Source organism: Anas acuta, chromosome 13, assembly GCF_963932015.1.
Source record: "Anas acuta chromosome 13, bAnaAcu1.1, whole genome shotgun sequence".
In the NCBI taxonomy this organism is placed as follows: Eukaryota; Metazoa; Chordata; class Aves; order Anseriformes; family Anatidae; genus Anas; species Anas acuta.
Genome location: NC_088991.1, coordinates 14992689 through 15013237, shown reverse-complemented (window position 1 = coordinate 15013237; position 20549 = coordinate 14992689). Strand labels below are relative to the sequence as shown.

The window sequence follows — 20549 nt, the reverse complement described above, 5'->3', positions numbered from 1 at the left end:
TTTGGTTCATGTGCTGGATATTATTTTTCTGCTTTTATGTGGATGCTCCAATGCTTGTGCCAAGGAGAACAGACTTTCCTTGCTGAATTCCCTCCAGACACATCCATTTCAGTTAGCACTTAGGCTCTGTCCCTCACATTTTATTCAGTTTTTAATTAGGCTCCTGAACAGGAGCGCAGAGCAAACTCTGCTTTCATCTGGGAGATCCTGTGGCTGTGAAATATTTACTGGAAGTAAATAACTGTCAGAAAATAAATAAGTCCCTGACTCTACACAAGTGTAAAAGTGCTTTGAAATAGTCTCATTCAAATAAAAGCTCCTCACATTGAGTGGCAGTAAGAAACAGCAACACAGGCAAAAAAAAATCCCAATGTAGAAGGTAAACACAATTACTAATTCATGAAGAAGCACGTTTCACAGTAACAGCTTTAATATATTTATTTTCAGGTTGATTTAAAATAGGCAAGATTAAAAGGAAATTTGGATTTGGCTTGGTCATTGTCTTTTCAGAAAATGGAATGCAAGCACGGATCGACGTACTGTGCTGCTCAAGTTAGTCTAAATTTAGACTTCACCATCTCCACTTCAAGCTCTGGATAAAGCAATGAAAGAGAGCTCTGAGGAGGAAGCATCTCTTGCAGATTTTGATGGGTCAGCTAGATCACCAAGCTCCAACATCGTTGTGCAGGCCAAGAAATAAATTAAATATAAGTTTGAAAGCTGGCCTGCCACTGTCTTGGCACGAGATGATTCAAACCTTATAATAGGCTAGGCATACGTATAGAACAGAGGCTCATCCTGCCACAAGCTTGCTGACATGAATGTGAGCTCTGGAGATATCTTTCAAACGGATCTGTGCAAGGTGTTTCTCATTCCTCCAGTAAACCCATCAGTCCCATCTGCTGATGGTATCTGTATTGTGGTGTCCTAGAGAAATGTTCCTGGACCAGGACCCTGCTAACAGGGAGAGGTTAACTCCAGCTGATGGCATCCAAACAAGCAGGGGGAGCTTGTTTCCTTCTGCACTCACAGCCAGCTCTGTGAGCCATAGGTTCTCAAAGGAGCTGCAGGAATGTCCTGGGAATGTCGGAGGTGCTTGAAGCAATGAACAGTTAAGTCTGAATTGGCCTTCCCAGTGAGTCTGACCTACTTCGTTTTTTTCTTCAGTTCCTGTGACCTAGTGCCCTGGTGTTAGCTCTCGCTAACAGTGTTCACTAATGGATGGTTGGAGGCTCTGACTAGCCAGCTCTAAAAAAAACCAACAGCTTTCTGTTGTGAAGGTTGAGTTAATTTGGAAGCAAATTCACTGAGAGGTTTAGACTAACTCTTCTATACTACTTGGACACTGTTTTGAAAACTCCAGGACAGTAGTTGTTCACCCAGTGGGTGCTTTGGAGGGGTGACTTTCATGGGTGTGCAGTGGAGTCACACCCCTGTGGGTGAAGGAACCTGCTGACATAAAGGTCTGCCATCAGTATTTGCAGGTGTGTTTTCCAGTCTGCAAGGCAAAGAAGTCACAGAAACTTCTGCTCATCTTTCTTCTATTTTAAATTCCTAACCTGCAGAACCAAATCTGGGACCACAGACTCTCTTTATAGTTTCAAGAGAGAGGTAATTCTAGGGGCTTAGAGACCCCAAAGATCAGAAACTGGGGATTTGGACAGGCTTTGGAGTGCCTGCCTCCCTAGGGAGTGTGTTCAACTGGCAAATGCCACCTCGGTGTCAATATGTGGTTGGTGAATGTACAGCTAGTGTGTCTGGCCTGTGCTTTGTTCAGAAGCTGCTGGGAGCCTTGATAGCAAGAGGATGGATGGACAGCAGGATGCAAAAGGGTAGATGAGGGCTGGAACCCAAGGTGATTGTACCGAATGCAGTGGTCTTCAGCAGAATTGCACTGGTTGAACTTTTAGTGGAATTTGATAAATGAAACTTTACTGCAGATGTCCTGAGAGTTTAGCTTTTAATAATACCAAGTAATTTTAAAAAGGAGCATCACTATCCTACCTTAGAAAAATTCTATGTCTTGGTGCGGTTAGCCCTCTTTGCAATTAAAGCTGTATGACTAATTATGAATATATTGTTTGAGTTGAAGCGTATTGTAAACTTCTTAAAGCAAGTGAAATGTCTTACGGGCATGGAAACACAACCAGTTAAAAGATGCTATGTCTAATACGTGACACACTCTTTCTAAATTAGACTCATCTCTTTGAAAAAATGCATGAGTTCCACAGCTCAGGCTTAGATCATAATTTGAAACTGCAGAGGATTATTTTAGAAATCACAAAAAGCATCTCCCAGGGGTTTTTGATGGGTGCTTCTTCACATCAGTTTTTTATCTTGAAAGCTGTGTCAAAGTCATGGAAACATGAAGAGCTCATGATGTGTAGCCTCCTGAAAAGCAGCACAGCTCCCAGCTATGAATCCTGCTTTGTCAGGTAAATGCCCCATACACTCTTCTGCAAATAAATATGGGCACAGGTGTTTCTCTTTAAGGCTTTGAGCTTTCCAGCTCAGGTTGCACAGTGCAAGCAATGCAGGGTAGGAACACAGTTCACCTTGCTCAACCTGCCCAAGTACCAACTAAGTCTTGAGCTTCTTGCAGACTAAGGGCTGGTTTCTGCCTACCCTTCATGGCAGCACAGCCTGATTAGCTGAAATTAGCTGCTTTGTTCACTGCAGTGTCTGAAGTGTGCTGAGAACTTCCCAGGCATAGAGAAGGGACTGTGCATGCTCAGGGAGAGCTCCACAATGGGCACAGCAAACAGGGATTGGGGAAGCAGGACTATATACATCAACAACCTTAATTACTAGCAGCCTGATAAAAACCAATATTGAGATGTACTCATAGAGCAAAGACTTCATGGGGGAGTTGAAGTGCTAAAAGCCAATGAGTCTATTTGTGCCATGCCTTTCCAGGAGACCCTGGCAGTGCTCAGAGTCCCACCGATAGGGACAGCCTGTGTTGGGGCTAAGTTACTAAAATGGCACCTAAACCAGCACGTACCTGTGTTATCCCACACAGCTGCTGCTCTGCTCCCTTTGAGGAGATCTGTCAGCTCTCACTCTCTCATCTTTGGGAAAACGCAGGGCAACCCCTCCCTCCACTTCCCTTCCTCCCTTCTCTCCTCCCTTGTAAGTCTTCTCTCCTGCATTTCTCTAAGGCTATTGTAGTGCTGCTCAAGTCAGCTTTAATCATAAGTGATCCTTAATCACAAGCAATCCTTTCAGTATTAATATAGTGGAAGACTCAGATGATGCTTCTGGTTGTTAGAGACGTTTCCACTGGTGCAAGGCCAGGAGACAATACTGCTGGATCAGCACCAAAGACAGTAACTGCCCAGGGTTGAGGGCAAGCAGAACTGCACCTCAGGCCTCTGTATTGTCTGTTCTGGGTTTAAAATACTCCCAGGAGGTGAATATGAGGAATGAAGCTCAGTGCTAGTAACTATTTTTGACCTATGCTCTGGCTGTGGGTAATTTACAACTTGCTTGAAAATCTGATCTGGGTTATGTCCAATGCACAGAAGTTTATTTCCAAGGCAGTTATTTATAGACTGCCTTCCTGGCTCTTGGGTTTCTTGGGGAAGTGTCTAAACATCAGCTCTGTGAGCAATCAGCATAAAATTATAATTTTCAATTCTAATGGTGAACAAACAGTTTAAGGAAAGTGCAATATTATCCAACAAATCCTTCCTTTCACTTAAAGCTTTGAGTCTTTAAATATTTATTAGCAGCATCGCTACTCTGCAGCAATGTTAAAAGGCTCAGCCCCATTGTAAGGAGGAAAACAATCCATTTGATTTAAAAATGAAGAGTGAATGCAGCTTCTAAAGAAGGCCTTCAAGCCAGATTACAGTGTTTGGGAGAATGATCAGCAGTTATGTCTTCCATGTAGCACAGCTAGAAAAACTCTTGGTTTTTGTTTCTTCCTTAAACCTCCTTTGCCCTACAAATTTAGCGGTTTTCTGAGATGGCTGCATCCTATAGGAGCAATGGTGGTACTTCTCTGGGCAGGTCCACCCAGTTGCTGCCCAAATTGAGTTTTTCACATACCTTTGTGAATGTGGGGTCCTTGGGTGCTTACAGGTCTATTTTAACTTCATTTTTTTTTTTTTTTTTTTTTTTTTTTTCCCGTGCGTTAGCTATGTAGGAAAAACCCTGCTGTAATCTCACAGGGTGCTACCTCGAGGTTTGGAATTTCTGAGGAAACATTATCTCACCGTGCAGTGATTGAACTACCTGTAAAACTACTTCTTTCTGAAACAAACAAACAAACAAAAAACCCCACAAAACTTAAAACCTTAAAAGAATAAAATAATAATAAAAAGTCTCTACACAGCAGTAAACAGTGGTGCAGAAAGATGTAAGTGGTTAGTGAATAGGACTTCACATTTAATCTGCATGAAGTTTCCAGCTGGAAAAGGACCACTTGGATGGTGGGTGCATGCGGAGCTGGCGCTGCTTTGCCTGGGGAGGTGCAGTGATCTGCTGGGAAGAGGGGAGTGGTGAGAAACACTCATTTAAAATGCAAGCTCCCAAAGAAAATTAGCTTATGATAGAAAGTGGTCTAATTTATAAATCTCTACAAGGTTATCTTCTGTAAAGGTTGTTAGGTTAATCATAGCTAGAAGGACCATGCTAGGTTGTTTTAATCAGTGAGTAGTGAATGTTGAAGAAGTGATTCTTATGGGAAAGTCGTGATTATTATTATTTTTGTACTCCACTAATGCACACGGGTTTCAATGGAGTTAAGAGCTCCACAGGGGCCAGGTGTACCTGTGTGCAGGGAGGGGAAAACTCTCCACCCATCCATGCAGAGGAACCCATGGGAGGGAGGAAGGAGTGATGGAGACGATGTGATAACCTGCCTATGACAGTGCAGTGAAGACAGAGCTAGAGCCAGGACAGACAGCTCTGGTTTTCTGGAGAGCTAACCCAGCCCCCTGACAGTTCTTTGGAGCTGATTCCATAACGATAAGACCAGCAGTGTTCTTGGAGGGGCTGTACAATCAAACAGGGGGTGATGGTTTCCTGTCATGCATTAAAGCTACCCTATTTAACTGAATTCTCAGTGAAATTATCTAGGAGATGGAGCAATAAGAAAGCTTGATAAAAGGAGATATTATCTGCTAAATGAGGTAGAACTACCCCACAAGTGTGTAATTTCGTAGATAAGCAAATATAAGGCTACAGAATACACCTTGTCTTCAGCTGAGCCACTTAACTTGGTTTGTGCAGTGCATGTTCAACACTCCCTCTTGAGTCTGCTAGTTCAGCCTGTGAAGTTATTCCCTCTGTCTTATCTCAAGTAATAAGAAGTATCCTCTAAATGGCCTGGCTGCTCTCTCCCTGCTGCCAGAAGACAATAGATTCTTGGTAACTGAGTCCTAGACTGAAAGGTTTGCTGCAGTTAAGCTTTGTTGCAAAGATAAGGTGTCATCAAAACTGTGGATGGCAGAATGAAGGAAAACAAATTATCGTGTCTGAAATCAAATGAGTTTTAATTAATGTCTCTAATCTGTCTAGTGAAAGTTCTAAATGCCATTTGTGTCTTCATTGTGTCTTCCCTGTGCCAGGGGGAACAATGGCAAGGCCGGAGGATAAGGTAAAGGCCCAGCTGAAGTGCATCTACACCAATGCACGCAGCATGGGTAATAAACAGGAGGAGCTGGAAGCCATCGTGCAGCGGGCAGGCTACGACTTGGTTGCCATCACGGAAACGTGGTGGGACCAGTCTCATGACTGGAGTGCTGCGATGCCTGGCTATAGGCTCTTCAGAAGGGACAGGCAGCACAGAAGGGGTGGAGGTGTGGCTCTCTATATTAGAGAGTCTTTCGATGTTGTAGAACTCGAGGCTAGGAATGACAAGATCGAGTCCCTTTGGGTTAGGATCGGCAGGGACAACAAGGCTAGTGTCCTGGTCGGGGTCTGCTATAGACCGCCGAACCAGGATGAGGAGACGGATGAGGAGTTCTACAGGCAGCTGACAGAAGTTGCGAAATCGTCAGCGCTTGTACTCGTGGGGGACTTCAACTTCCCTGACATATCCTGGAAGCACAACACAGCCCAGAGGAAGCAGTCTAGGAGGTTTCTGGAGAAAGTGGAAGATAGCTTCCTGACGCAGCTGATTAGTGAACCTACCAGGGGTGGTGCCCTGCTAGACCTTCTCTTCACAAACAGAGAAGGACTGGTGGAGGATGTGATTGTCGGGAACAGTCTTGGGCAGAGTGACCACGAAATGGTGGAGTTCACTATTCTTGGCGGGGCCAGGAAGGGAACCAGTAAAACCACTGTATTGGACTTTCGGAGGGCTGACTTTGGGCTGCTCAGGACACTAGTTGGTGGAGTCCCTTGGGAGGCGGTTCTGAAGGGCAGAGGGGTCCAGGAAGGCTGGGCGCTCTTCAAGAGGCAAATCCTAATGGTGCAGGAGCGGTCTATTCCCATGCGCCCAAAGATGAGCCAGCGGGGAAGAAGACCAGCCTGGCTCAACAGAGAATTGTGGCTTGAGCTTAGGAGAAAAAAGAGGGTTTATAATCTTTGGAAAATTGGGCAGGCCACTAAGGAGGACTATAAGGATGTAGCGAGGCTGTGCAGGGACAAGATTAGGAAGGCCAAAGCTCGTCTGGAGCTCAATCTGGCTACTGCCGTTAAAGATAATAAAAAACGCTTTTATAAATACATCAACACAAAAAGGAGGACTAGGGAGAATCTCCATCCTTTACTGGATGCAGGGGGAAACTTAGTTACAAGAGATGAGGAAAAGGCAGAGGTGCTCAATGCCTTCTTTGCCTCAGTCTTTAGCGGCAAAACCGGTTGCTCTCTGGATACCCAGTACCCAGAACTGGTGGAAGGGGACGGGGGGCAGGATGTGGCCCTCACCATCCACGAAGAACTGGTTGGTGACCTGCTACGGCACTTGGATGTCCACAAATCGATGGGGCCGGATGGGATCCACCCAAGGGTACTGAGAGAACTGGCAGATGAGCTGGCCAAGCCCCTATCCATCATTTATCAGCAGTCCTGGCTATCGGGGGAGGTCCCAGCTGACTGGCGGCTAGCAAATGTGACGCCCATCTACAAGAAGGGCCGGAGGGCAGACCCGGGGAACTACAGGCCAGTCAGTTTGACCTCAGTACCAGGGAAGCTCATGGAGCAGATCCTCTTGGGAGTCATCATGCGGCACTTGAAGGGCAAGCAGGCGATCAGGCCCAGTCAGCATGGGTTTATGGAAGGCAGGTCCTGCTTGACGAACCTGATCTCCTTCTACGACAAAGTGACGCGCTGGGTGGACGAGGGAAAGGCTGTGGATGTGGTCTACCTTGACTTCAGCAAGGCTTTTGACACCGTCTCCCACAGCATTCTCCTCAAGAAACTGGCTGCTCTTGGCTTGGACTGGCGCACGCTTCGTTGGGTTAGAAACTGGCTGGATAGCCGGGCCCAAAGAGTTGTGGTGAATGGAGCCAAGTCCAGTTGGAGGCCAGTCACTAGTGGCGTCCCCCAGGGCTCGGTGCTGGGGCCGGTCCTCTTTAACATCTTCATCAATGATCTGGATGACGGCATCGAGTGCACCCTCAGTAAGTTTGCAGATGACACCAAGCTAGGTGCGTGTGTCGATCTGCTCGAGGGTAGGAAGGCTCTGCAGGAGGATCTGGATAGGCTGCACCGATGGGCTGAGGTCAACTGTATGAAGTTCAATAAGGCCAAGTGCCGGGTCCTGCACCTGGGGCGCAATAACCCCAAGCAGAACTACAGGCTGGGAGAGGAATGGTTGGAGAGCTGCCAGGCAGAGAAGGACCTGGGAGTGATGGTGGACAGTCGGCTGAGTATGAGCCAGCAGTGTGCTCTGGTGGCCAAGAAGGCCAACGGCATCCTGGCTTGTATCAGAAACACTGTGACCAGCAGGGCTAGGGAGGTGATCGTCCCCCTGTACTCGGCTCTGGTGAGGCCGCACCTCGAGTACTGTGTTCAGTTTTGGGCCCCTCGCTACAAGAAGGACATCGAGGTGCTTGAGCGGGTCCAAAGAAGGGCGACGAAGCTGGTGAGGGGCCTGGAGAGCAAGTCCTACGAGGAGCGGCTGAAGGAGCTGGGCTTGTTCAGCCTAGAGAAGAGGAGGCTCAGGGGTGACCTTATTGCTCTGTATAAGTACATTAAAGGAGGCTGTAGCGAGGTGGGGGTTGGCCTGTTCTCCCATGTGCCTGGTGACAGGACGAGGGGGAATGGGCTAAAGTTACGCCAGGGGAGTTTTAGGTTAGATGTTAGGAAGAATTTCTTTACTGAAAGGGTTGTGAGGCATTGGAACGGGCTGCCCAGGGAGGTGGTGGAGTCACCATCCCTGGAAGTCTTCAAAAGACGTTTAGATGTAGAGCTTAGGGATATGGTTTAGTGGGGACTGTTAGTTTTAGGTCAGAGGTTGGACTCGATGATCTTGGAGGTCTCTTCCAACCTAGAAAATTCTGTGATTCTGTGATTCTGTGATTCATTTTTGCTCTAAACAGTGACAAACCCATCAGAGGCAAACAAATTGCAATGTGTGCCACTAAAGCTGAAACATACCAGAACTCTTTCTCTTTAGCTGGGGAAGGAATTTAAGCCTTCCAGAAGGTAATTTATTCAGAGTTAAATCTGAGTAACATCTTTTTTTCCAGCACAGGCTCTGTAGAAACGTAAGCAAGTTGAGTTTAGTGCAGTCCTTTATTTTTCTTGTCTATAACTGTTTTCCCCTCTGGTTTCCTCTTAAAAACTACAAAATGCATACCCACAGAAAAAAAAAACAAATCTACATCTTGTCAATACACACACCTTGCAGGCTGGAGATACTCTAAAAGATTGAGACAAGGTATTTTTGTTGTTGTTTGGTTTTGTTTTGTTTTTAAGCTGAATTTTACATCCTCCAGGAGGAAAGGAATGGAGATACAAGAAAACAAGAGTATAAAGCACCCAGAAATAATTCTGAGCTAGAATTTAGAAAAGAGTTCCTCACCTCAGAGCAATGGAAGAGATTGGGAATTGCCCAGCAGCAAGAGGGATGGGGAACAGCTGGAGAAAAAGTGGTCTAAAAAATCTTAAAAGGAAAACCTGATAAAAGCAAGTGGATGGAGCACCAAGCAACCTGAGAGTGGGGCAGGCAGGGGACACAGTTGTCCCCTGCAAAGCAAAAGGTTTATCAAGGCTTTTTCATTCTGCTAATTAAATGAAGAGCATCTTGGGTGGAAAGACCCATTGTCAGTTCTAGAAGTGGTCCAGGTCCCTCAAGATGATCTGCAAAATGAAACAGAAGCAAAATGGGAACATCTCTCCTTGATTTTGCAGCTAGCCCCAGAGACCCTCAATCCTTTACTTCTGATCTTTCAGTGAAGCTGATCACATGTCTTTGAGGCCTTTGGTTCTCAGCTGTAGAAATAAAAGCTGAGTGAGCTGAGCTGGTTGCTGAATCACCTCTAGGAGGAGAAATAGTATTTTGGTGTGATCAAAAACTTATTCCAGTGGGGGTCGTTCTAAAGCATTTTGGCACAGAAGATATGTAAATGTTCTGCAGGATCTGACATGTGATTAATGTTAAGCGTATATCACTGTTGATGTATCCTTTCTAAGAAAAGGAAGCTTAAAACTAAAAGAAGACCTCCTGAAATTAAGCCAATGCAGATCTGCACGTAACCATCACTTCTTTCCATTGTTGTTATCATCCTGTGAATTTGGTGCATCCCCATTCTGCTAATGCTTAACTGTGTGAATAATCTGTCAGAAACCTCAGCCATTTCTTCTTTTTTATACTGAGTGATGTTGTTGCAGATCTCTGTAGTCTTCTATCCTGTAGCCTCTGTGGTACACTTAGTAACAAAAAAGAGCTAGTATTTTAAAATAAAAATGACTTTAGCTTTGCATGCCATATGCAGAGGGAAAGGGTTCTTTTTGTTGTTTTCTTTTTGTCATTTTTTTTTTTTACCTGCTCCAAATAGGGATGCTTTTAAGTTGTTGGTGTTTATGCTTCAAGCAAATGCAAATAAAAGAGTGACTAAACTAGCTGAATTTTAGATGTATGCAGAGAATCACAAATTTTATAGACTGTTGATGCTATCTGAAAAGAAACTCAAGGAATTACAGACAGCTACAGATAAAATGTTTGTGTGGTTCTTGAGCATGTATAGTCTGGCCTCTGTGCTAATATAATTGCTCTATGAAGAGGCCAGCAGTACAAAAAGGGTTGTGGTTAATCAGGGTGCCCCTTGAGAAGATTTACCAAAACATTAGAAGGATCCGGATCAGTTAACATGCTTTATCATTGGAAACATGAGCAATTTGCTTGGATATTAAATAACAGCTTTGTGTTAGCCAAGGCAAATCTTAACTTTCCATACCTGGAGCAAAATGTTGCAAGGGGAACCTTTTCAGTGTAGCAGATAAAGCTCTAATGAGATCGATGAAATTGAAGAGAAGCTACTTCACAGAGAAAAGACATGTGACTAGTCACTGAAACAGTAACAGAGGTTACAGTCAAGTACTGTTGCTGGAGATTCTTAAATATGTTTATCATTGATGTATAATTCAGAATAGATGCATTGGAAGACCTATAGCCCTGGCAATGAAGTGACTGGAGGCTCAAAACATCTTTGTTCACCCTGTACCAGGGAGGAGACCCAAAAGCCCCCTGAATTCAGTCCCACAGGCTGGCCCACTTCTTGCCGAGCACCTGAAATTTGATGGTCTGTGGAAAATTGTGTGGCTTCAGCAGTTGCATTGAGACAGAAACCCATTTCACCATGGGGGTCTCCATGAAGGGTGGTAAGCGTCTCTAGGAATCGGCAGGATCTAAGCTTTAGATAATATTTTTTATTTTTCCCACGACTTTGCACAGAGTGAAGAACCCAGGATGGTTTTAAAACAGGAGCTCTATTTCTTATTCAACATTCAGTCCTAAAAATTGATGGAAGCAGTGGCCATTAGAGCGGGTGAGAGTGAGTAAGGTGCCTCTGCCACTTCATTTAGTAAAGAAACTGAGTTGTCTCCCCTAGGCACTTGTCTTGCAGCTTGTGTGACTGCAGATGGCTGCCACTTTGAAGGAAGCTTGTAATTTGAAAGCAACTCTGAATCATCCTGCCTGCCTTTCTTGGTATAACACTGCTTCACTTTCTGCTCTGCAGAGCCTGCTGCTCATGGGCTTATCCTCTCGACTTGAACACGACGCAAGGCATGCATCTGTGACTAATGGCAGGGAAAGATGAAGTCAAGTATTTTGGTCTACTGCCTCTACAGGAGGCAGCCCATTTAGCAGCTAGTTATCATTTGATGCCCAGTGCTCCTACCAAAGCCTTCATTGTTAACATTGAGATGAAAGCCATGATGTATTTAACTATTGTGGGGCAAAGCTATGTGTTTCTTGGGAATAATATGTATGTGCAGGCTCAGCCCTAACTTGATCGCTTGGAGTGATTCAAAGCAGATTTCTCTGAAAAGCACAGAGGTCTCTCATTTCTACACCTCCATGAAAGAGACGCAGAAACCAGCCCTGAGGCCTTCGGGTAAGGTCCCAAAGGGACCTGCTGCCATTTCAGGGTTGCAGGGCTAACTGAGGAGTGGTGAAGGCAGGGTGCCTGCAGATTTCCCTTCCATGTGTTAGTTCATTTTCCATCTGTCCTTTCCCTCTTTGCTCCTTACCCAGCTTTGCCTGCTCATCCCTCATATGAGAAAGAGTGAGCTGGGAGCTCCCCTTGTGCTGTCTCTGGTGCCGCTGCTGTGCCCTTGTGTGCAGTGTAGGAGGAGCAGGCGGCTCCCTCCCATGGAGCTGGAGGATGCATCTCCCTGTGAGCTCCTTCATCAACTGCATGAAACCAGTTCTTTGCCTGGTGGGAGCCAGACGGTGCTCTCTGAAAGTGTGCTGGGGCTGTTCAGTGAAACCAAGCTTGGTTGTGGAAAGAGACCTGAGGAAATCATCTAGACCAACATCTTGTTCAGAGAAGAGTCAGCATTGCATTTTCGAGTAGTTATTGTCCAAAACTGGCTGACAGCCTGTTAATGAAGTGCTTTTTCCTGTGCCTTCAGGGCACCTCTCCATTTGTTGGACTCCACGTTTCTCTACCTTGTTCTGGCTCTCCTCTGTTAAATTGTCTGGGCACAGAACTCCATGCGTTTCCATGCCACATAACATCAAAGGACGCTATCTGTATCAGGCTGGCTTCTCGTGCTGCAGATGGGAACTCTGATGGACATCTGATGGGACTTTGGTTTCTTAGGCTAAATAATGTGACCTAAACCTGGATCAAAATGAGGGGAAGTCAAAGACCTGGGTCGGTTTTGGAGTGTTGTCTTCCAAAAGTTTGGGAAGTTTCCTAGGCTGTCTTTTTAGTCTAGCTACAAGGAGAAAAGGTTGTTTTGTTGTAGGTTAGATTTTAGCTAGTTTAGAAGTGAGAAAGCTACTGGAATAAGAAAATGGAAGTCTAAACCACCCGAAGGATTGCTATATACATTTGTCTATCAGCTACTGTTAAATATCGAAGCTAAGTAATTGCCATATCTGCTTCCCCAGATGTGTTTTGACCTCTGGTTTAATTATCTTTCAAAAAATTGTCCATTCCTGAGTTTGCTTTTTTTTTTTTTTTTTTCCTGAACAAACTGCTGCCAATATGCTTGGAAGAGATTATTTTAAAGGAAAAGCATTTTCACAAACAAATTTTGTGTTCATTTTTCTTTCTGTTCCTGAGGGCTCTCTACCTATTTTTATTTCTGATGTTCCTTTATCATGCAGTGGAACCTAAGGCCCTGTTTACTGGGAAATGTTCTGAAAAGCCTAAAACTTTATATTTCTATAAATAAATATGTCTGCTTGAGTACTGTACTGTTCGAGTTGGAGTCCAGTTTTCAAGAGATTTTGGTTCAAGCTTGATTATTGATGAACTTCTGTTCTGCCTTAACAGGGGTGAATACAGGAGTTAGACCTGCTGTTGTTTTCACATTGCAAAATCCCATGTGCAATGAGATTTGCCTTACTTTCTGCATTGTTCCACACCTCCTGGCTGGTTCTGAGGGAAACAGATTATGTTCTGTGGGGAGAGCTCTCTGATTCTGAATTGCAAGGTTAGCCATCAAGCTGGGAAGCGTCTCCATTACCTGTTATACAAAGCCTCATTTTACTGTCTGTGCTCCTAATCTGGCTGCACAGCTCTGACCCTAGGTGGCTACAGGCGATGCCTTTTGGAAACGAACAGCAAGGCAGGAGCAGATATAACTTTCTCCATTGATACCAAGACACAGGAAGAAGCTTGCATTCTGAGTGCACAAAGTCCTGTGTCAAAAATCTTGTCTGTGTCCTCACTCTGCTGGGACAATGGAAGCAAATGGTCTGGGTTGGCAGGCTGCAAAATCAGCACTGACAACCAAGAGGAGGAGGTGAAGCTCTTGGTGAAATGGCGCTGACAATTGCTGTTGCTGGCTTGTTTGTGTCTGTGGCTGCTGCAGCCACTGCCTGGAGGCCTTGGCCCCATCCTGAGCAGGCAGGAGCCAGAGCAAACAAGCAGCAATTTCTGTAATGAGTATCTTGATGTGATGATGTCAAAATGATCATGCAGGACTGCATCTCCCTGAATACTTGTCTTAAAGTACACTGCTTGGTTCTTGGCTGGGGCTATTTTCAAAACACCAGTAACAATCTCCTGGATAATCCTTTGCTGGAAGTTTAGCTTTGTGCAGCTTCTTGGTATTTTATTTTGTTTTGTTTTTTTATTCATCTGCCTTGTGAGATTCCTTTTTGGTCTGTGTAGACATGAACCATCAAGTCACTGTGCAGGGGCGCTGGCTTTTCCCTGAGCACCCTGGCTGGAGGAGCCATGCAGACCCTGGCCAGACCCTGCACAGTGACCGCTCTCGCACTGCTCTGCGGCCCAGACCCAGCTGCATGGAGCCAGCCAGGCCAGACTGCAGCAGAATCACCATTGTCTTTGTTTCCCAGCAGTGAAATGTATTACTTCTCAGCTGATCTCTGTGAATCCTGAAATTCTCATTGGCTCCATGATGCCTGTCTTATTTGCTGAATAACTTTTGAATAACATTTTTCATCTGTATCCTCTTTTTTCTTTTTTTTTTTTTCTTCCCCTCCCTCCCCCCCCCCCCCCCCCCCGGCATTACAGGGAAAGGGCTTTGGACTCCGTTCTGGCTTGCATCTTATGCACATTTTATCCCTCCATACTGAGGATATGTATTATCTCCTCTTGTCCCAACAAGAAAAGGGTCCATCCATCTTACTCTGAGACAGCCTCTTCATCTCCGAAGTGCAGGTTGAGACTTTGAGCATTGCCACATCAAAGACAATGTCAACTACTATTTGGCCTCTGCTATCCCTTTGACAGAGAGGGACATTATCCTCTCCCTGTTTGGTTAACAGGGAAAACTCGTCTCATGGTAGTGGTAAAGTATTGAGATTGGCAGGTTTGCCCGAGTTCATAGCCAGGCTTCCAAGAGCTCCTAGGCCTGGTGGGACAGCCATTCCTTGCAACAGGGCAAATCTGCAGTACTGTCAAGAGGCAGCTCCGAGCTGTTAATGCCTCTGGTGTGTTGAGTTCTGAGGCTGTCTGGAGAAGACATTCAGGTGCTGGGAGAAGCTGTTTGCCTGCTGTCAGTGCAGATCAAATAGAGGTCTGACTCCAGTAATGTATTAGTGACTGCTGGGGAGATCCACTCCTGCCTCAACCTACCCTCCATAAAAACACATTTGTGCATTCAGCAGCAGCATTTGGGCTGCTGCATCTCAGCGACCTAGTCAGTAAATAACATGTGGCACATGAAATGAGATAATGGTATTTTTATGTAGGAGAAAGACAAGCCAATCATTCATTCACAGTCATTTTTACTGTCTATTTTATTCTCTCTGATTCAAAAAAGCCTGTTTCCAGCACCTTTTTCCTCCATTAGAGGAGCTGACTTCAAAACCCATCTGCTATTCTCATACTTGAAAGGGAATAATGCCTTGCTCCATCAAATTCTTAAGGCAAATGTCTCTCTGCATCTCATTTCAGCACCTCTGAGTCTGGTTGCTTACCTTGGTATTTCTAAATGTAATAATTGTGCAGTGATGACCACAAAATAATTCCTTACCTCCACCAGGCACCACAGATAGGAGAAGAAACTGTCATCTCATCCTGGCCATCAAGAAAATGCAGTCTTGGTTGGTTTGGTCCTTGTCCAAACCCAGGAGGAAGAGGAAGATAATGTGATCTCAGGAACAATTCTCTAGGCAAAAACCTCCAATCCTGCTTATGCTACTTCCTGGAGTATTGAAAATATTAAGCTGCTAAGGGCAGACTTCCCAAGGAACTGATTACAGGTGATGCAAATGGCTGGAGAGTTCTGTTGGGTGCTTTTGGTCTCACCACAGCTCTTCAGGTGCCCACTGCACCTGGGGTTGTGTACAATTTGGTCTATCCTCTGCAAAAACTCAACCTTCTTGGTGAATACAAGGCAAAGCATAATTCCCTTTCCAGGGCAAGGGAAAGCTAGTTGGTGGAGATGCCCTGTCAGCACTGAGCCAGAGGCACAGAAGAGTCATGGTGTCCTGGGAGCACCAGAGGATGAGCAGAGGAGTTTTCTCTAGCATCTGAATGGTTGTACTGGTCAGAAAAAAAAAACAGGATCATAGGTATTTATTAAAACATTGAGAAGTGCTTTTCCCACAAGCCTATTGCATAATATTGTGTGTCATTCCCAGCTTCGTATATGCAGCCCACTGCTTTCCAAACTGCAGTGAAAGTTTTCCACGCACAGATGATTATATTTTTGCATTATCTGTAATGTAGCTTTCATCTCTTTAGCCTTTCAGATTTCACATCTTTATTTTAAAGATAGAGAATCTCTAACATAGGGACACTCCTGATTTGATGGGAGCTGATGAATAGGCTAAGATAAACACTGCATAAATGTTTGTTTGAAGTAATGCACTTGCTAGCAGAGTGAATCAAAAGTCTATGTTGCATGATGGTAGCTGTCACTTTATTAGACTTCTTAATTTAGCATTGAAGCCATGCTTTATGGCCAGCTATTCCTTTTCTACTTTGCAATTTGTCATCTACAGCATATTGATTGTGCACCTAAAATATTTGCACATCTTCTCAAATGTAATTTGCAGCTAGAAATTTCAGTTGGCAGAATAGCACCAGCAAAATGGAAAGGTAGTGAAAGCCCTTGAATGCACTGGGGGATTCCAATGGCATGTGGGGTAGCTTCTGATGGGTGGCAATCAGACAGCTTTTTGGTGGATCATGTGGTATTTATTTGGAGATGTAAGAGAAAAATCAGAGCTAAAATGATGAGTTGCAGGTATCAATGACTTTTTGAATTCCTGAGCAAATAGCCTTACTGTCGGAGTTCAGGGACTATGGACCACAGTGAAGCCAAGGATCAGTTGTAGACCCTCAAGGCAAGGAAACTTTCTGGTTCACACTGTTTTTAGGAGGTCACCATGTTTTTTAGTGAGTGGATAGTTAGTCCACTTACTGGTGAAAAGATCTATGCAGTTGTCCAAGGTTGGGGATTCAAAATTGTCAGACAACTTGAATGATAGCCTGACTCACCAGGATGAGTCAGGGCTTGTTCTGGGAGGAGAACAGTTATTTATTTATTTACTTATTTATTCTTTTTTTCTCTTTCTTTTCTTTTGGGTGAAGGACTGGGTATCACCAAAGTGTTACCTGTCTTCTCAGTGAAAACAACACCGTAACACAGGAAGAAGTAATGAACTTGCTCACAGAACTTGCACAGATGGGAAAAGTCACCCAGAAGAATTTCCTATTCTCTGCAAATTGGCCTAGAAATCTAGTCATCTCGGGAACTGCAACTGCTTGTCTCTTCTCTGGAGTCTTTATAATTCACTGCAGCAAATCTCTTGGGGTGGTTTTCTTTGCATTTTCACTTGAACTGTGAAAGGTTGGACTAAGTATTTGCAAAAAGAGAGTGTCTTAGGGCAATGTTCTCTAGCACACCAGCAGCTTTTTCAGATGTTGTTCTGTCTTGTTTTACCTGTTTTACTAGTATCTGTAGGCAACACTTTCTGGGCAACATATTGAAAATTGCCTTCAGCCTGATAAGAAAAATGAAATGAGAACTCTGTCTCTTTTTTATCATGGTCCTTTAGAATGCAGTTCCCACTTTGTACCACAATTGATAACCAACAGCAACATCTGCTGCAATGCCATGGTCAGTCTCCTTCTGTTGGCCAAGGAGACAGATTTGTCTGGAAGAACCTTGGAAACCCTAAGAAATGCACTCTCTAAAAATAAAATATTACTTTAATTACTGGATTGGGTCCAGAAACAATTGTTGTAGACACAGAATTTGGGGTTTGGGTTGCAGCTGCCATAGTTCTCCCCAGCCTGGCTCTTTCTTGCCCGAGGAAGAGGGGAGGGTGGCAAACAAAATGAGATATGCAATGGAGAGCTGAAAATCCTGAGCCCCCAGAACCTGGAACTCGAGAAATAATATCACAGTGTTAAGAGAGATAAGTCTTTTGATCCTGTTGGCAAAAACTGATGTTTCCCAGCTGGTCAGCCAGCTCTGGCATCCTCCAGTCACAATTGCAATTGAAAAATGACTGGAAAGCTGCTTCTGTGCTTAAGTCCTCACTGCCAGATGTACAATTATTGCCACTGAAATAGCAAAAGATGCTAGCTTGGGAACACAGTAGGCTCCAAGTAGCTTGATTTGCTTTTCATAGATAAAAAATGCAATGTAACATCTTATCTCTAAGTCTTGACCATGACTGATATATTTCAGCTCTCAGCCAGTGCTGGCTGTGATCTGTCCTATGTCTTTGTTTGCTTCAAATGGCTAAAATATAGAAGAAGGTTTGTCGGTTCATATAAGATTTTGGTTGTGGGGAGGTGGGAAGGGGAAAGTAATTTCTGAAGATTTGGTTTTCCTCTCCTAGACCCATGACTTCCCTTCTTGGAAGCTTCTTAATTAGAATGAAAATGGACTAAATATTTTAAGCAAATCAGAATTTCAAGAAGCTGTTACAGCAGTGCCTCATGTTGAAGTGTGCACAGCACTGTGCACGTCGTCATTGAATAATGAATTAATAAATACCTTTGGTGGATTTTTTTTAGCCCAGAAAGCATACACCGTTTTAGCTTCCAGTCAATTGCCCTATTTACAGTGGTTCTTTTTTAGCAACACTATCAGTCCTGGAAGTAGCCTTGTCAATATTTTAGTTGCTTTGGTGTACAGAGCCATAGCATTCAGATGAATTGTAATCCTTAAATTGGCAAGCAAATAGGTTTGCTCAGCTTGCCTGTTCCCTTTCTGGTAACAGAAACTTGGAAAAGCTTCTATATAGGGTAAGGACAAAGCTTCTTGTCTGACACAGCTGTGAGATTCTATTGTTAATGGTAAAAACTCGCTCTGATGTTGCTGATTTGAAAGGTACAGAGAAATTTTGCCTACAGAAAAATCCTATTGCATGCACATCCAACTCTTTCAAAGACAAGGTGAGTTTAATATTTAAATCTCCACTTTTCTCCTCTGCCTGGGAGGGAGTTGATCTCCTCCTCCCCATTTTTAAAGGTGTTTATAGCCCACAGACTCAAACCTTCTAGAATGTGAGGCTAAATTGTGATTTGGATGACAAGCATTTGGACTCAGGTTGACCCCTCAGTATGGTTTGTATGGAGCAAGTGCCCCAGCCCACAATCCTCCTCCGCATCCATATGGTCAAACGAAGGATGCGGGAGGCAAATGGGTAATAGGGTGAGGGATGTGGGTGTGCTGCCTGGCCCTGCCTAATGTCCTCCTGGGCTGAGATAGAGGGGGGGACTCTGAGCTGCAGCATCACACTGCAGTGTTCAGTGTGCAGCCCTCCATCCCCTCTCTGAGGCTGTGCCTGTGGAGAGGCAGGAACAAGATTCAGGTGGGTTGTCTTGTGAAACATGCTGACCGAAATGCTCTTGCGGGTCATATTGCTACTCTGAGAGAATAGCTTTTGCATAGAAGCAGTCCTGGAGATATGCAGCAGCAGTCATGTTGTTGCCTTGTAGCTTTTGTTGTCCTTGTTCTTGAAGCTAAAGGCTGGGATGCCAGCAGCTTGGGAATGAGAGCACTGCAGACATTTCTGTCCCTGCCTTCCCTTTCCCTAGCACTGCCCAGGATGGTGCGTGGGCTCCCAGCATGACCAGTGACACCCATCCCAGCCAGATGAGGACCATGTCCACACCTGGAGATACCTTCCCCATGGCTGCTGCTTCTACCCTGAAAGCTCCTGCAGGTTTCCCGTTCATGATTGTGTTAAAAAACAAACAGTGGCATGTTTGTGTTTTAATTCTTTTCTGTGCCTCCTGCTGCTGTGCAGGAACATGCTGGTGACAAGAAAGCCTGCAGGAAAGAACTATCAGGTACAGACAGGAGGACCTGCTGCATAATGACGGTGACGATACTCTAATGATTGACAAGTGCATAAAATAAATGGACTGGCAAATAGTTTTCCCTGGAATCTCATTTTATGATAGCTATATCTAGTGTTATTTCTAATAGAGGAGGTAGAAAGGTAAGAGTCTGAGGAATGGGACTTTAAAAAATATATATACGGAGTCCTATTAAGCTGCAAGAGAATCAGGATTTGGATGTAGTGCTCAGGCTATGTGTGATGGAAAGCAATCAGCAGAGCTCGGGTATGTTGGGAAGTAGGATATCAGGTCACACAATTCTGTAAGATGAAACCAACATTTGTTCAGGCTGTGATTCAACTTGGCTCTAAAGTATGTGTATTAAATCCCATTGACTTCAGTGGGACTATTTATGTCCTCTTAAAGTTACACAAGGGCTTAAATATTCTGCCACGTTAAAGCCTCCCATTGAGGCTTAAATTCATTCTTCCATTTAACTTAAAAATAACCCAGTGGCAATATTTAGTTTTAGCTAGGAAAAGCTAGAGAGAAGATGAATGACACTTCTCATTGAGACACACTCAGTATTTACGTAACTAGTTGCTGTGAGGTGTTTTCCAGTCAAAATTACACATCCGATTCATCTAAACGCATTCTGAGGTCCATGTTTTTTAGCTTTGTTTCTCTCCAGTTTTTTAAACATATTTAAGCAACTAAACACAGTCTCTGAAAACTAGTCGATCATTTAAATTATGTTATTAGCATTGATTAGCCTGACAGCATGGCACTTCCATTTAAATGCCATTAGAAAGTAGGTGACAGCCACGATGGATCACAGAAGGAAAAGAAACACTCTTGGCAAAGAGTGGTGGACATGGTTCTGAAGGCTTTGTAAGATGGGAAAGAACATAAGAGAGACAGACAAAGTGCAGTAATTCAGGACTACAGGTGAGAACAAACAGGATGAAAACTCCCTCAGGAGAAAAGAGCACAGACAAAATGGAGTGAAAACACAAAGCTTATTAAAGCTTTGTGTAGATGGTGCCAAATGAAATAGTTCTTCTCAAGGTATGTGCCTAGACCTCATCTGTGCCAGTAGAGCAGAAAGGTAGGAACGGTCACTGCTCCCTCTTAACAAAAAGTGCCTCTTCCTGTGGCTAAACCAATAGTCACTGAGTAATCTCTTCATTGCAG

General features: G+C 44.3%; 1 long non-coding RNA gene across 1 annotated transcript in view; it reads left to right on the top strand.

Annotated features, from left to right (window-relative positions):
* LOC137863503 (uncharacterized) overlaps positions 1–18096 on the top strand; it is a 35079-nt gene extending 16983 nt beyond the window's left edge. Inside the window, exon 2 of the long non-coding RNA XR_011100923.1 lies at positions 16647–18096. This is a non-coding gene — a long non-coding RNA (uncharacterized lncRNA). The remainder of the gene's footprint in view (positions 1–16646) is intronic.
* The last annotated feature ends 2453 nt before the right edge of the window (positions 18097–20549 follow it).